Raw genomic sequence first — 10,850 nt, forward strand, 5'->3', positions numbered from 1 at the left:
GACGCGCGTTTTGCATTATGCAGACTGAATCAGGAAGTCGAGTCACGTCGCGACGAAAGCGCCCTTTTGTTCCGCAAACTCACAGCTGGAAGTGACAGGGCTCGGAGCACAAAGCGGGTATCGCCGCAGCAGAGCGCGAGTGAAAGTTGTGTAGGGAATCCGTGAAGGAAACTTTATTACGAACGATAATGTTCTGTCTCTCCCGGTTCTGCACCATTCTGGCCATAAAAGTCCAAAATGTTGTCATTCAACGCTTATTCGAAACTTGTCCTCATGTAATGCGAGAAGTACCGATACACGAGGTGTATTCACAAAATAACGGGAATTTTATAATTCTGTTTATTATATTAGTTCAGTTCATGCGATTTTTACGTTTTTGTCTTGGTAAACATGTCTACACTGTATCTATACAATGGTAGTCATATAGAATATTTAGTCTGTTATCAACTGTCAAAAAGAATGAGATTTTCACTCTGCAACGGAGTGTCCGCTGATATGAAACTTCCTGGTAGATTAAAACTGTGTGCACGGACCGAGAGTCGAACTCAGAACCTTCTTACTGAGCTTCTGTAAAGTTTGGAAGGTAGGAGACGAGGTACTGGTAGAAGTAAAGCTGTGAGGACGGGGCGTGAGTCGTGCTTGGGTTGCTCAGATGGTAGAGCACTTGCCCGCGGAAGGCAAATGTCCCGCGTTTGATTTTCGGTCCGTGCACACAGTTTGAATCTACCAGGAAGTTTCATATCAGCTCATACTCCGCTGCAGAGTGAAAATCTCATTCTGGAAACATCCCCTAGGCTGTGGCTAAGCCATGTCTCCGCAATATCCTTTCTTTCAGGAGTGTTAGTTCTGCAAGGTTCGCAGGAGAGCTTGTGTAAAGTTTGGAAGGTAGGAGACGAGGTACAGGTAGAAGTAAAGCTGTGAGGACGGAGCGTGAGTCGTGCTTGGGTAGCTCAGGTGGTAGAGCACTTGCCCGCGAAAGGCAAAGGTCCCGAGTTCGAGTCTCGGTCCGTGCACACAGTTTTAATCTACCAGGAAGTTTCAACTGTCAAAAAGGTTACACGTATTCATGTACTATCTACGATTATTTATTTTGTATTTATATGCGTCAGAAAATTTGTGTTAAATTTATTGTGATAAAGTGCATCAAAGTTTTAGAAGTGTCACACATTGCTTTTGGTGAGTATGCTGTGAGTAAAGCGTTCAGAAGGAGGCAGTGAAGACATTGAAAATGAGTACGCTATATGTTCCAGTACGAAGCCGACCGATGAAATCGTGGATAAAGTAAAAGAAACTTTTATGAACGATCGCCGAATCACAATCAGAGAAGTCGTCGATGATGTTGACACACAAACTAGCTCATGTCACAATTTTTTGCCTGGCGATTAGAGTATAAAACGAGTGAGAACAAAATCTGTTCTAGGCGCTGCAGTCTGGAGCCGGGCGACCGCTACGGTCGAAGTTCGAATCTTGCCTCGGGCATGGATGTGTGTGATGTCCTTGGGTTAGTTAGGTTTAATTAGTTCTAAGTTCTAGGCGACTGATGACCTCAGAAGTTAAGTAGCATAGTGCTCAGAGCCATTTGAACCATTTTGAACATCTGGGCATCCACGTTTACCCGCTATAAATCTTACCCTAGAGAGATAGTTTTTTTTATTAAGAAATTTTTGACATTATAACAATATCCATCATAGCATTTGAAGTTCACATCAATTTACACTATTTTCTGCCAGTTAGGGAAATATAAAAAAGAAACAGCAACAAGAAAGAGAAAATCTCCAGTAGTTGGAAACAGACTCCAGTACTGTGTCACCGCAGTATTTACCATATTCATACTGGATGGTTACAAGTACGCTACCTAAAATGACCGAGCAACAGCATAGATCGGCAGCAGATGCTGTTAAAGTAGGCTACATACAGGATTAACGAAAATGCACAACTGAAGACTGGTCTGACATAGACTGTGCTTTCCAGTTAATTAAATGTCCCTATTTCTGGTGAACATAGACAGTAAGAACAATCCTATCCCCAGATTCAGCGTCCAAATGATTTAGCCAGATCTGCCACGGGGATGAGATATGCAGCGTATATGTATACTGAAAGTGTCGAGCAAGTCACAGTCTGACATGTTCTACATCCTGGAGGACCTCCTCACTACAGATCAATTGGAATGAAAGTAAATCTAATCTAATCTAAACAGACTTGCGCTTTACGGTTTATATAATAATTTTATATCGCACCTTCCCCTCAGTTTTATCACAGTTCTGAACCGACCTGTTCAATATGCTCCTTTACTACGCATAATGCACTTTTAACTTATATCGTGTATATTTTATGTAATTTTTTTGTTTTTTCTTCATTTTAAATGCAAATCACTAAATTCAAATTGTGAACGGCCGGGCTAGTGGACTCGTGTTTTTCTCTCCGTCGATAGATGGCAGCACATTTGCCACTCTGGTTTACCATATTGCCGCCTCGTTCGTACCCGCTACTCCCTGTTCTGCGCTCATAGACAGCACACCGCGCCTGGTACAAGCGGCGCTCGGGGACCACAGCACAGCGTAAGTGTCGTGATATCAGTTGTATACTATATTCCCTACCCAGGTAGTCTTCCATAGCACTTACTGTGTGGTGCCACATGCGCATTGACATGGGTTTTATAGCACCTAGCCTGACCGGCGGTTTCGAAATGTTTTTTTAAAGTTTTTAAAGCTTTTTACCAAAAATTTGTTTTCTTTTTTATGTGTGTTGCAGTGTGTGAAAATTATCTCCCGTCTTTTACTGTTTCCAGTACGACACCTGAGGATGGGCTTATAACAGTCCGAAACCGGTCGTGTGAAAATAAAGTAATTTACAACTGAAGCGGTATTTTCAACCTCTGCTATAATGCTCAGTTGCGGATGTTCTTCCAACAGGGTTGTTTTATTTCATTGCACACATTAACAGACACTCGAACACGTTAGGCCTTTATAAGAGTGCGTGCTGGAAAGTAATGCCTCGGAAATAATGTGAAAACTCTTTAGACTTTTTAAATAAAACAAACATTATTAACATTCTACATCTTTGTCCTTCGTGCCTACATACTTATTTTTCAACATAATGGCCCTGACGAAGGGGACTTTTTCCCACGACAGACAAGTTTGTTGATACCGTTACCGTTGAATGAGCTTGTTGACGGAGCCAAAACGTCTGAAGTCCTCGAAGGTGTTCTTTAAGTTTTGGAAGTAGGTGGAAATCGGATTGGAGCAAGTCGCGACTGCTTGGAGGATGATCGATGACAGTGAACCCAAGATAGAAAGATAGAAGATAGAAAGAAGGATCCTTTATTGTATGATTGTATGATAGCGGAACAAACACTGGTAGCAGTTACTTCTGTAAAATATCTGGGAGTATGCGTACGGAACTATTTGAAGTGGAATGAACATATAAAATTAATTGTTGGTAAGGCAGGTGCCAGGTTGAGATTAATTGGGAGAGTCCTTAGAAAATGTAGTCGACCAACAAAGGAGGTTGCTTACAAAACACTCGTTCGACCTATACTTGAATATTGCCCATCAGTGTGGGATCCGTACCAGGTCGGTTTGATAGAGGAGATAGAGAAGATCCAAAGAAGAGCGGCGTGTTTCGTCACAGGGTTCTTTGGTAAGCGTGATAGCGTTACGGAGATGTTTAGCAAACTCAAGTGGCAGACTCTGCACGCTCTGCATCGCGGTGTAGCTTGCTGTCCAGGTTTCGAGAGGGTGCGTTTGTGGATGAGGTATCGAATATATTGCTTCCCCCTACTTATACCTCCCGAGAAGATCACGAATGTAAAATTAGAGAGATTCGAGCGCGCACGGAGGCTTTCCGGCAGTCGTTCTTCCCGCGAACCATACGCGACTGGAACAGGAAAGGGAGGTAATGACAGTGGCACGTAAAGTGCCCTCTGCCACACACCGTTGGGTGGCTTGCGGAGTATAAATGTAGATGTGGATGTAGACGTCGGACTGTTGGAGAGCTGTGAGGACGGAGCTGTGAGGACGGAGCGTGAGTCGTGCTTGGGTAGCTCAGGTGGTAGAGCACTTGCCCGCGAAAGGCAAAGGTCCCGAGTTCGAGTCTCGGTCCGTGCACACAGTTTTAATCTACCAGGAAGTTTCAACTGTCAAAAAGGTTACACGTATTCATGTACTATCTACGATTATTTATTTTGTATTTATATGCGTCAGAAAATTTGTGTTAAATTTATTGGAATAAAGTGCATCAAAGTTTTAGAAGTGTCACACATTGCTTTTGGTGAGTATGCTGTGAGTAAAGCGTTCAGAAGGAGGCAGTGAAGACATTGAAAATGAGTACGCTATATGTTCCAGTACGAAGCCGACCGATGAAATCGTGGATAAAGTAAAAGAAACTTTTATGAACGATCGCCGAATCACAATCAGAGAAGTCGTCGATGATGTTGACACACAAACTAGCTCATGTCACAATTTTTTGCCTGGCGATTAGAGTATAAAACGAGTGAGAACAAAATCTGTTCTAGGCGCTGCAGTCTGGAGCCGGGCGACCGCTACGGTCGAAGTTCGAATCTTGCCTCGGGCATGGATGTGTGTGATGTCCTTGGGTTAGTTAGGTTTAATTAGTTCTAAGTTCTAGGCGACTGATGACCTCAGAAGTTAAGTAGCATAGTGCTCAGAGCCATTTGAACCATTTTTGAAAATCTGTTCCAAAGTAATTAAATTTTTAAGGAAAACAACGACCACCGCAAGTTGCTCAGGAGTCATTAAATGAAGTCAACAACGACGTAAAAGCACTGAAACGTCTCACAGCCGATGATGAAGCATGAGTTTAAGGAAATGAATTCAAAATTAAAGGTGAATAGTACGACGGCACTTAACGCTTGCTGCTACGTAGTTGCTCCTCCCAACAGCATCCCGTATGAGCAAACCAGTATCGACATTGTCCGATATTTCTCATACCTATGTACTTGAGCTATGTACGGCTCTGTTTAAAAAGAATGTCAATGCAATCATGAGGTCGAACAGCGCACGTCTGCTGCTACGTAGTTGCTCCTCCCAACTGCATCCCGTACGAGCAAACCAGTATCGACATTGTCCGATATTTCTCATACCTATGTACTTGAGCTATGTACGGCTCTGTTTAAAAAGAATGTCGATGCAATCATGAGGTCGAACCGCGCACGTCTGCTTTCACGATCCGCAGCTAATTCGCTGCAAATAATAACCATTAGCTGTGATCCCGCAGTGAAATCGTCTGTGCATTGGCTAGAGTTGCGAGGGTATAAAGTACACAGTAATATAAAAGATAAATGAATAATTTAACCAAAGGATTCTATTCTACCCTCTGTAATTGATGTAGAATACAGAGAATTACGTTAAATATTATTTATTCAAGGATATCTCAAATAAAGGGGAAGTGGTCCTACGATATTCAGTTAAAATACAGACCGCTTTTCAAATGCGGTAAAAGTTCCGTTGAAAGCATTACGAGAATTGTAGCAAAATCCCCAAACTAAACAGCCATCAAAGATTCGAGGAAACTACGTCCATTTCGTGATCATAATACACGGAAGATTCTCCAACTCAAAATAGTTCAGAGTTCAATATGATGATTCAAAAATTAACACACGTGACAGGAAGAATAGTATCTTATATCCTGTCTACTCTCAGTTCCGTAAATCAAGCGGCAAAAGTTACAGTCCTAATTGCGCACATTCAGAACTCTCGAAACGTAAAGTCCCTTCAAAAGTATTGTAGCGGCCGTTCATCGCCTAGACTCAATCACCTATACACTGAATCGCGCGTTACCATAGGCAGGTCTGCCTTCTTCCAGACGTTGACATAAAGTGTCCAGAATCGTTCCCTTGAGCTCTTCACTCGAAAAATCCGTCTTCACTTGACCCTCGTAGTGTTCCGTTACCTTTGCTTTTCCATTGCCTGAACGCTGTCGCCACCAAAAATACATCGTTCTCAAGTTCTGTAGACGTGCTTTGACTCAACATGACCAGTTCATCACACTAAAGTAATATATTGCAACAATATTTGTATAAAAGAAATGTTACAAACATTACGTCTTAATCAGACCACGTACAATGATCACTAATAAAGATTTATTGATAAATAAATAAGCTAGTATTCTTGCGCAAGTGCACTCATGTTAAAATGACAACGAATTGTCGTTAAATATTATCCAAACAATTGTTGTCTTCTTCCACAGAAGCGTTTTTTGGTTCCGTTTTCAGTAGCGGAGTCCGTTAACACACGCCGTTGACCACTTTTAAATTTGCACTGTTTTTTAATTGCACTTGCTGTCAATATTTGAATAAAGTTAGTGCCAAAATAGTAAACTGTTTATTAAATAAAAACACAAGTATGACAATATGTGAGGAATTCATGCTGTACTCATTAGCTGTGTGAATGTGAAGAAAATACTATATTCTGACAAACATTTGCATAATTAAAATAATAGCCTGCCCTATTTTTAGGGTTTGTATTGGTTTGATCGCATTAACAAATTCCTATTTTGATAAATTACGATGCAGTGGCATCGAGAAATGGCTTCCGAGTATAGCGAATTGACTGTGTCAAAAAAAAAAAAAAAAAAAAAAAAAAAAAAACGAATGTGTCACTACTACATGACAAAAAATTTGCGTCCTATTGCGATGAAATATTTCCGTTTTCACTTTCTTGCGCAGCACCTTTTTTATCTTCGTTCACCCTTTGGGGAACTGAAACATTAATTTCACATATATTTCTCCATGCCATACTCGCTATTGACATAACTTTCTATTTTAATTACTTTCAAATTAGCACAATGGTTCCGCAATCTCTGTAATATGGAGAAAAGAACTCAGCCATAGATAAATTTTATCTGCACTTGAGCTTTGCTTGAAATGCGAGTACATTCGACGGATTGGCTGGCAACATACTGCTGAATTTATCTAGCAATAATCTTATAAATATACGGAAATGCAGTCACATAAACTTGCACTTTGAGTTTATGTCTTCATAACATTGTCTCGATATTAATCAACATATAAAGTGCTTCTCACTACTATAATAACCGTTGTCGTACTAAATTATGTAAAGTAGGTTTTTCTCATTTGAAATATTTAAGCTTGCATCCGTATCAGCAACAATTTAGGCCACACTACTACTATTACTAATAAATAAAAATGTGAAAGCAAGGCAAACACGTGTGATATTAAAGTTTCGTTCTTAGCGCAAAACGTAAAGCATTATAACAACTTCGCTTGATAATCCCAGTTTGATGCTGACAACATGCGAGGTACGTTATCCTTACTCCACAGATTTTCCTACTCTAGATGGCCAAAGATGTTTTATGCATACTGCAAGCAACAACATCGCAGATTTTCAGAACATATGAAGAATGATGGTGTGTTGACTTCTGCAATACATGACCGCAAGGGAGTGAAATGTTTTCGCTGCTAACTGGCTCTGTGATACGATGTCCAGAATGATCTTCGTTGAGGATTGCTGCTGTAACGAAGTCACCTGTTTGGGATCGAATGTTGACAGAGCGATCGCAGTCTCAGTAAGTAAATTTTATGTGCATGTAAACCTTATCGTTACATATTATTAAGTACTTATATAGTAACTACGAAAGATTTACAGACGAGTGGTACGTCAGTGCATTGGTTTATGGCTGTTATTAATGCATTCATTGGTTATTATCATCTCATTGCCATGCTGTTTTGTAACGTACACCTGCAATGACCCACACAGGCGTACACAACAATAATCTTGCTTAGGGAAACATGTGCACGCTTTACGGGTAATTATCTATTTTGATTGATATTTCCACTGTATACGACAATGATTAAATTAAAAATCTCTAAACGCGTTTTATGAATTAACTTTACTTCAACAAGTCTCCGATTATGAAGGTTCTGAAGAACTGTAGCCGTTGATTATCCATTCAAACAGCAATGAGTAATTTATGTCTGATGTGCCAGAATTCAGAATGATTTGCAGCTGCTAGTAGTATTTGGCGTCAATCATATATTTCTTTTCCCTAGCCAGTCATTACATCAGGAATGAATAAGATTTTTTGAATATTTGCAGTTATGTCTGTCGTTTGTCGCCAGTGCAGTGCATAACCAGTCATACTCCTATATTAATTATGAAACTTAGTGGATTGTTTAACAGAGTTATTTGCTGTTGTGTGTCCTCTCATGTGTAATAGGTTTGTGTTTGATCGTACATCATACGCAAATTTGTATTTACTTGCTGATGTATGCGCTATATTTCCTGAAATTTGATGAAGTGGTAGACGAATTTTCCCACGGTAGATATTTACGTAGTAGTTGCATGTCCTAATCTGGAGAGATTTAGTCTCTAACAGCCCACTAACAATGATTAAAAAAGGAAATTATACTCTTCACTCTAGTTCCATCTCAAAGGGAACTGGATGAAAAAAACCCTAGAACGGGCTAGATCTCAAAAAAGCCGCCGTATCGTTTGGTGAAAGCGAATAAACTATACAAAAAAAGTTTGTCTGGAAGTAAGTGCCAACCTGCGTTCGTAGTTTCGGCTGATTAGTCACACGTAGAATTATGTAACATAACTGTGCGTAGTCACTGGCCGGTCACCCAGAGTAACTGCAAGAGAGCATGCTGCTGTCATTATTTGCAAAAGCCCTTCTAGTCACATGTTAAATGGAGCTATTGCATGCATGTTAATCCGCACGCGAACCCGAACCTAAAGTAAACCAAACTGAAGCGACAGTGGACGGCAGTTAATTGAATCTTATAATTTATTTTAAATTGTTTGAAATGCGAGGGATGCTGCCCATTTGAAATTGTTTAATGTTTGTTTGATAGTGTAATACAGCAATCCCGTGGGTAAAGATTTATCGATTGTCTTGTTTCGAAATTCTGGAAAGCTATTGTAGATTGGCGTAACAATCTCGTCTGGCGAATAATTAGAGTCACTACTAATTGGAAACGGGATGTGCATGAAAAGAGGAAAGTATTCTTCCCTACGTGTACTAGCATCACATACCACGGTTTCTGTTTCGTCTCCATTCTATTCAGCCCTTTTCTACTTTTTATGATAGCTGACCAGACTATAAAATTCCCCTCAAAGCTGGTTTGCTACATTCTTAGCACACTGGTTTCCCGTAACCTGAGTGTATTTTAAGCGATAACACTCGTTCAAACATGCAGAAGAGTTACGGCATCCTAAATAATATATTTTTTAATTTATTTACTGATTCAGTTAATCTGGGAAGATTAGGGCAATTATGACCGCTCTTCCACCTAAACATGCAGTCTACACATTTCATATCATCTTCATCAAGACAAGCATATTGTATGTTACATCTAATATACAACATTATAAAACATTTAGTAATTATTATGGAGCACGAAGAGGAAAGAAACAGTTTATGTTCATTTATGAGAAGTACAACAATTGTGGCAAGCAACGGGAAGGTAGATTACGTGTGCCTAGTGGCAATGGGCGCGACAGGAGGGTGGATGAGGTCGGAGAGAGAAACTGAAGATAGTGTAGAGGAAGCTGACGTGAGTGATTGAGACATGAAAAGAGAAAGAAACGTAAATGTGAGAAAATAGGTGCAGTAGTAAGACAGCAGATGCATTAAAATTTTATTGATTTGCCAACTTGTTGCCCCTCCGACGGTGGTGGTACCGTGAATCTGAGAGCCGCATTCTGGATAGTTCTCTTCCTTGCTGTTTAACCTAAAGTCATCGATGCGCATAGTTTGCTTCCATTTCAGGACCTTTTTTCGAATTTCTACCAAGTTAGCTTGACGAGGAACACATCATATGTGTATAACATTGAACTGCTAGGTGATGTATAGATATATGATTTCGTCGTGCCCATATTTGAGATGTATTGATTAGCACAGTCCCAGCATTGACCAGACAAGAAGGTGGAATAATTGAATACACCTGTTAATGGAATGTCATGCACAGAGGTGATTTCCAGATGAGCTCATGCGGCATCCTGACTGAAGGGGCTGACAGAGTTTAATTTTAACAGGCCAGTTTATCGCGTGTGAATTCATGTTTTAGTGATAACCTATACGAATGCCGGCAGCAACAGCGCAGATCAGGAAAATCATTCGCTTTTGTGACGATAAACTGTGAAGTTTTCGGGTATCTCTCGGTGTAGTAGTCACCTGCCACCTGAATCTCAAGCTGTTGCCATCATCACCTTCATTAGAAAATACGATACTACAGGAATCTTCTTGAACTTAGGTATATAGAATGTGCTTCATATTCCAGTCGTGTAAATAAGTGCCAGCGTACGATGTATTAATACACACATCAAAAAAAGTTTTGCATCACCTCGGTTCCGAGAGTTCTGGAATCTGTACAGAAAACTGGAATAAAGATCAACATAAACATCATTTCCTCCCTTTTTATTGCTCATGAAAACCACACATTGCATATTGTGCCACCATACAGCGAGACCTTCAGAGGCGGTGCAAAAGACTGCTATGCACACTGGTACCTCTAATACTCAGTAGCACGTCCTCTTCCATTAATGCTTACCTGTATTCGTCGTGGCATACTATCCACAAGTTCATCAAGCCACTGTTGGTCCAGCTTGTCCCACTCCTCAACAGTGATTAGGCGTAGATCCCTCAGAGTGGTTGGTGGGTTTAAAAATGGTCCAAATGGCTCCGAGCACTATGGGACTTAACATCTGAGGTCATCAGTCCCCTAAAACTTAGAACTACTTAAACCTAACTAACCTGAGGACATCACACACATCCATGCCCGAGGCAGGATTCGAACCTGCGACCGTAGCAGTCTCGCTGTTCCCAACTGAAGCGTCTATAGCCGCACGGCCACCGCGGCCGGCTGGTTG

General features: G+C 40.7%; 2 non-coding genes across 2 annotated transcripts; both read left to right on the forward strand.

Annotated features, from left to right (window-relative positions):
- The first annotated feature begins 939 nt into the window (after positions 1–939).
- Trnas-cga (transfer RNA serine (anticodon CGA)) lies at positions 940–1,013 on the forward strand. Its single transcript has one exon. It is a non-coding gene; the product is annotated as a tRNA-Ser (tRNA).
- A 3,019-nt stretch (positions 1,014–4,032) lies between these two features.
- Trnas-cga (transfer RNA serine (anticodon CGA)) lies at positions 4,033–4,106 on the forward strand. Its single transcript has one exon. It is a non-coding gene; the product is annotated as a tRNA-Ser (tRNA).
- Positions 4,107–10,850: the final 6,744 nt, after the last annotated feature.

The sequence above is a fragment of the Schistocerca cancellata genome, chromosome 2 (assembly GCF_023864275.1).
Source record: "Schistocerca cancellata isolate TAMUIC-IGC-003103 chromosome 2, iqSchCanc2.1, whole genome shotgun sequence".
Classification (NCBI taxonomy): Eukaryota; Metazoa; Arthropoda; class Insecta; order Orthoptera; family Acrididae; genus Schistocerca; species Schistocerca cancellata.